The sequence below is a fragment of the Euprymna scolopes genome, chromosome 22 (assembly GCF_053919585.1).
Source record: "Euprymna scolopes isolate OS-2025 chromosome 22, ASM5391958v1, whole genome shotgun sequence".
Taxonomy (NCBI): Eukaryota; Metazoa; Mollusca; class Cephalopoda; order Sepiida; family Sepiolidae; genus Euprymna; species Euprymna scolopes.
In genome coordinates this window covers 38,096,176-38,103,617 of record NC_136503.1, presented here as the reverse complement: position 1 = coordinate 38,103,617, position 7,442 = coordinate 38,096,176, and positions in this window count along the sequence as shown.

Below are 7,442 nucleotides of genomic sequence, written 5' to 3'. Positions count from 1 at the left end.
AATAAAAGATTACTTTTTTATTGTTTTGTGAAAACACAAGTGTTAAAACAATAAATTCATATATAAAAATGTAAAAATTAATGTTCATTTTTTTTATTGTTTTGTGATTACACAAAGGTTAAAACAAAAATAAATTTATTTAAAGAAATGTAAAAAAAAAATAAAGTTTTTTTTTTATTGTTTTGTGATAACACAATGGTTAAAAATAGATTTATTAAAGGAAATGTGAAAAGTACAAGTTTTTTTAAATGTTTTTTGAAAATTTAAAAAAGTAAATGTTTATTTTATTGTTTCGTGATTAGGAAAAAATATTCTAAAAAATATAAAATATAAATGTTAATTTTTTTATTGTTTTGTGAAAACAATAGCGTAAAAATAAAAATAAATTTATTTTAAGAAATGTAAAAAGAAAGTTTCTTTTCCTGATAACACGAGTGTAAAAACAAAAAACATATTTAAAGTAATATAAAAAATGTTTATTATTCTGTATTGTTTCTTGAAAACACAACTGTTTAATCAAAAATAAATTTATTTTTAAAAAATGTAAAAAAAATAAAAGTTTATTTTTCATAGTTTCGTTAAAACAAAGATAAATTTATTAAAAGAAATGTGAACAAGTAAAGTTTTTTTTATTGTTTCATGATAATACAAGTATCAAAACAAAAATAAATTTATTTAAATAAATGTAAACAATAAAAGGTTTTATTGTTTCGTGAGAACACAAGTGTTAAAACAAAAGTAAATTTATTTTAAGAAATTAAAAAAAAATTAATGTTTTTTATTGTTTCGTGATAGCACAAGTGTTAAAACAAAAAACAAATTTATTTTAAGAAATGCAAACAATAAAAGTGTATTATTGTTTCGTGTAACACAAGTCTAAAAACAAAAATAATTTTTTTAAAGAAATGTAAAAAGAATAAAGTTTTCTTTTTATTGTTTCATAATAACACAAGTGTTAAAACAAAAATAAATTAATTTTAAAGATTGTAAAAAATAAAAGAAATGTAAACGAATAAAAGTTTTTTATTGTTTCATGATAAAACAAGTGTTAAAACAAAAGACAACTATTTAAAAAGATGTAAAAAAATTATTATTTTTTTATTGCTTCGATATAGCACAAGTGTTAAAGCTAACATAAATTTATTTAAAGAAATCTAAAAAAGTTACATTTTTATCGTTTCGTTAAAAAATGTTTAAACAAAAATAAACTTATTAAACAAATGTTCAAAACATTTTTTATTATTTTAATTGTTTTGTGATAACATAAGTGTTAAAACAAAAATAAATTCATTTAAAGAAATGTAAAATATAAGTGTTTATTTTGTATTGTTTCGTGAAAACAATAGCGTTAAAACAAAAATAAATTTATTTAATGAAATGTAAAAAAATAAAAGTTTGTTTTTGTTCTGTGATAAAACAAGTCTTAAAACAAAAATAAAATTATTTAAAGAAATGTAAAAAAAATTTTTTTTTAATATTTTTGTTGTTTCGTTATAACACAAGATAAAAAAATAAATTTATAAACAGAAATGTAAAAAATTGAAAGTTTTTTGTTTTGTGATAACACAAGTGTTAAAACAAAAATAAGTGTTTTTAAAGAAATGTAAAAAAATAAAAGATTATTTTTTTATTGTTTTGTGAAAACACTTGTGTAAAAACAAAATATATTCATATATAAAAAAAATGTAAAAATTAATGTTCATTTTTTGTTGATTCGTGATTACACAAAGGTTAAAAGAAAAGTAAATTTATTTAAAGAAATGTAAAAAAAAAAGAAGTTTTTTTATTCTTTCGTGATAACACAATTGTTAAAAATAGATTTATTAAAGGAAATGTTAAAAATAAAAGTTTTTTTTTTAAAGTTTTTTGAAAATTTAAAAAAGTAAATGTTTATTGTAAAAATAAAGTTATTTAAAGAAATGTAAAAATAAGTTTTTTCGTGATAACACAAGTGTAAAAACTAAAAAAACATATTTAAAGTAGTATAAAAAATAAATGTTTAATATTATTTATTGTTTGTTGATAACACAAGTGTTTAATCAAAAATAAATTTATTTAAAAAATGTAAAAAAAATTAAAAGTTTATTTTTCATTGTTTCGTTATTACACAAGTGTTAAAACAAAAATAAATTTATTTAAATAAATATAAACAATAAACATTTTTTCATTGTTTCGTGATAACACAAGTGTTAAAACAAAAATAATTTTATTTCAAGAAATAAAAAATATAATTTTCTTTATTGTTTCGTGATAATACACGTGTTAAGACAAAAATAAATTTTTTTAAAGAAATGTAAAAAAAAAGTTTATTTTTCATTGTTTCATAATAACACAAGTGTTAAAAGAAAAAATAAATTTATTTTAAGGATTGTAAAAAATGAAAGTTTATTTTTTATTGTTTCTGAAAAGCGTAAAAAAAAAATGAATTTTATAAAGAAATATAATAATTTTCATTATTGTTATTGTTTCATAACAGACGTGTCAAAACAAAAATGAGTATTTTTAAAGAATTGTAAATATAAGATTTTCTCAATTATTTTTAATGTTTCGTGATAACACAAGTGTTAAAACAAAAATAAATAAATGAAAACAATAGGAGCTTTTTTTTTAATGTATTTAAAGAAATGTAAAAAAAAAACAAGAAACAATAAAAAAAATAATATACATTTATTTTTTATATTACTTTAAATATGTTTTTTTTTTGTTTTTACACATGTGTTATCACAAAAAAAAAAACTTTCTTTTTACATTTCTTCAGATAAATTTATTTTGTTTTTACGCTATTGTTTTCACAAAACAATAACAAAAAATTAACTTTTATGAATAATTTTTTTATTGCTTTATGATAATACAAATGTTAAAACAAAAATGAATTTATTTTAAGAAATTTTAAAAAATAATGTTTTGTTATTGTTTCGTGATACGACAAGTGTTAAGACAAAAATAAATTTATTTAAGGAAATGTAAACAATAAAAGTTTTTTTTATTGTTTCGTGATAACACAAATGCTAAAACAAAAATACTTTTTTAAAGAAATGTAAAAAAAAAATGTTTATTTTTTATTGTTTCATAATAACACAAATGTTAAAACAAAAAATAAATTCATCCTAAGGATTGTACAAAATAAAAGTTTATTTTTTATTGTTTCTGAAAAGTGTAAAAAAAAAATTTATAATGAAATATAATAATTTTCATTAATTTTATTGTTTTTTTATAACAGATGTGTTAAAACAAAAATAAGTATTTTTAAAGAATTGTAAAAATAAGATTAAAATTTTTTTAATGTTTCGTAATAACATAAGTTTTAAAACAAAAATAAATTTGTTTTAAGAAATGCAAACAATAAAACTTTTTTAATGTATTTAAAGAAATGTAAAACAAATAAAAACAAATAAAACAAATAAGAACAAACAAATAAAACAAACAAATAAATTTATTTAAAGAAATGTAAAATATAAATGTTTATTTTTTATTATTTCGTGAAAACAATAACGTTAAAACAAAAATAAATTTAATAAAATACATTTCTATGCTTTTTATTGGTAAGGGATGACACAAGTGCTTAAACAAAAATAAGTTTATTTAAAGAAATGTAAAATAATAAACCTTTATTTTTTTAATTGTTTCGAAAAAAACACCAGTGTGAATAAAAAAAATATTCATTTTAAGAAATGTTTAAAAAATAAAAGTTTATTTCTTATAGTTTCGTGATAACATAAGTGTAAAAACTGAAATAAATTTTTTAAAGAAATGTAAAAAAAATAAAAGTTTTTCTTTTCATTGTTTCATAAATAAAGTTTCTCTTTTTATTGTTTCATAAAAAGAAAAGTGTTAAAAAAATAAAGTAAAATTTTTATATTTTTATTGTTTCGGGATAAGAAGTGCTAAAACAAAATATAATTTATTTTAAGAAATGTAAAAATAAATTTATTATTGTTTCTGGATAACACAAGTGTTAAAACAAAAATAAATTCATTTAAAGTAATGTAAAAAAAATAATAGTTTATTTTATATTGTTTCGTGATTACACACTTGTTAAGCAAAAGTAAATTTATTGAAAGAAATGTAAACGAATAAAAGTTTCTTTATTGTTTCGTGATAACACAAGTGTTTCAACAAAAGATAACTGTTTTAAAAAATATGTAAAACAAATTTTTATTTTTTATTGCTTCGGGATAACGCAAGTGTTAAAGCTAAAATAAATTTATTTAAAGAAATGTAAAAAAAAAACAAGTTTGATTTTTATTGTTTCGTGAAAACAAATGTTAAAACAAAAATAAACTTATTTAAACAAATGTTTAAAAATTTATTTTATTATTTTAATTGTTTCGTGATAACAAGTGTTAAAACAAAAATAAATTTATTTAAAGAAATGTAAAAAAAACAATTTTTTTGTTTCGTGATAACACACGTCTTAAAAAATAAATTTATTTAAAGAAATGTAAAAAAAATAAAATTTGAATATTTCCATTGTTTCGGGATAACACAATGTATAAAAAAATAAGTTGATAAAAAGAAATGTAAAAAAAAATGAAAAGTTTTTTTGTTTCGTGAAAACGCAAGTGTTAAAACAAAAATAAATTATAAAAAAAAAAAATGTAAAAATATAAAAGTTTTTTTATTGTTCCGTCATAATACAAGTATTAAAAAAAAAAATTTATTTAAAGAAATGTAAAAAAAAAAAAAATAAAAGTTTATTTTTTATTGTTTTGTGAAAAAAAAGATTTTAAAACAAAAAATTTATTTTAAAAGATGTAAAAAACATTATTATTTTTATTGCTTGGGATAACACAAGTGTTAAAACCAAAATAAATTTATTTAAAATAATGTAAAAAAAAAAAACTTTTATTATTTTTGTTTGCTTCGGGAAAATACAAGTGTTAAAACAAAAACAAATTTATTTAAAGAAATGTAAAAAGAATTTGTTATTTTTATTGTTTCTTGGTAACATAATTGTTAAAACAAAAATAAATTAGTTTAAAGAAATGCAAAAAAAAATATATTTTTATTATTTTTTTTTATTGTTTCCTGATAATACAAGTGTTAAAACAAAAATAAATTTATTCAAACAATGTAAATACAAAGAAATTTTTTTATTGTTTCGTGATAACACATGTGTAAAAACAAAAATACATTTTTTTAAATAAATGTAAATTAAATGTTTATTTTTTATTGTTGTGTTGTAACACAAGTGATAAAACAAAAATAAATTCATTTAAAGAAATGTAAAAAAATTAAATTTGTATTATTTATTGTTTTGGAATAAAATACGTCTTAATACAAAAAAATTATGAATAAAATGTATAATAAATAAATTTTTATTATTTTTATTGTTTCGGGATAATACAAATGTTAAAACAAAAATAAATTCATTTAAATAATGTAAAAAATAAATAAATTATTATTATTGTTGTTTCGGGATAACACAAGTATTAATGCGAAAATAAGTTCATTTCAAGAAATGTAAAAGAAAATAAAAGTTTTTTTTTATTGTTTAGTGATAATACAAGTGTTAAAACAAGAATAAATTAATTTCAAGAAATGTAAAAAAATAAATTTTGATTATTTTTTGTTGTTTCGGGATAACACAAGTGTTAAAACAAAAATAAATTTTTCTAAATAAATGTAAAAAAATTAAATGCTTATTTTTTTGTCTTGTGAAAACACAAGTATTAAAACAAAAATAAATGTATTTAAAGAAATGTAAAAAAAATACATTTTTATTATTTTTATTGTTTTTTGATAATACAAGTGTTAAAACAAAAAACAAAAAGGAATGTAAAAATATAAATTTTTAGTATTATTATTATTATTATTAATTATATTATAGTTTCGTGATGACACAAGTGTTAAATTAAAAAAGTTGATTTAAAAAAATGTAAAACATATGAAAGTTTATTTTTTATTGTTTCGTGATAACACCTGTGTTAAAACAAAAATAACATTATTTAAAGAAATGTTTAAAAAATAAAAGTTTATTTTTAAATTGTTTTGTGATAACAAAAGTGTTAAGACAAAAATAAATTTATTTAAAGAACTGTAAACAGATAAAAGTCTAAATAAAATATGTATTATATACATTTGAAGCCAAAACAATGCATTAGTACAAAATAAACAGACATATATTTTGTTTGAAATTTATATTATTTTTATAAATTTCAATATAAATTTCAAACAAAATAAATGTCTGTTTATTTTGTTTGAAATTTATATTATTTTTATATTATTTTTATATATTTCAATATAAATTTTAAACAAAATAAATATCTGTTTATTTTGTACTAATGCGTTGTTTTGGCTTCAAACGTATATAATACATATTTTATTTTATTTAAACTCAACCAGCACTTCCAAGGAACAAAAATCTTGAAATAAAAGTCTATTTTTATAGATTCGTGATGATGCAAGTGTTAAAAAAAAATCTTAAGGAATGTAAAAAGATAAAAGTTTTTTTTTCCTGATAACACAAGTGTTCAAACAAATATAAACTTTTTTAAAAAACGAAAGTTTATTTTTTATTGTTTCGTGATAACACGTGTTAAAGCAAAAAAAATTATTTAAAGAAATGTAAAAAATGTAAATGTTTATTTTTTATTGTTTTGTGAAAACAAAAGTGTTAAAACAAAAATCAATTTATTTAAAGAAATTTTAAAAAAAGATATTCTATTATTTTTCTTGTTTCGGGATAACACATGTGTTAAAACAAAAATAAATTTATTTAAAGAAATGTAAGAAAATAAAAGTTTATTATTTTTTATTGTTTCATAATAACACAGGAAATGTCAAAACAAAATCATTTCTTTGAAACAAAACACATCCACATTGTTTCGCATTTCGCACACGAATCAATAAAAAATAAAGAAAATTTTTTTTTTTTTACATTTCTTTAAATGAAGTCTTTTTTAAATAATATATTTAATACATTAACACAAGAAGTACTAACACTGGGAATGTTTGTTTTTTTTGAAATGGGATGTTGCTATATGGTTTCGTGTTTCGTTTCAGGTTTGGTAGCTTCCGTTAAGTGGAAGCGGTGATCTGACACACACCTCGACAGTACTTGTTTTCGGGCCATTTTAGCATTTTAGTGCAATTAGCCATTTCCTTCTTTTTCTTTTGCTATGGGAGATATATTCTGTGAATTTTATTGGGAGTTGATGGTTCTATATTTTTTTTAGTTGATTGTGTGTAGTTTTATGACTTTACCACCCAGACTTAGGGTTAATGATAAAAAAAAAAATAGGTAACTGGTCTAAAGAATAGAATGTCCTGGAAATGAGAGAATTAATTGATGCTAACTATATATACGAAACTGATCCTCATTTCAAAGTTTAAAGAATATTTTTTGTTTCTTCTGCCGAGTTTTTCGCCTAAAAAAGTGGAATTGTTTTCTTGTTGTTGAGGGAAAGAGTAGCGAAAAGTCTTAATCTAAAAATGTGCCG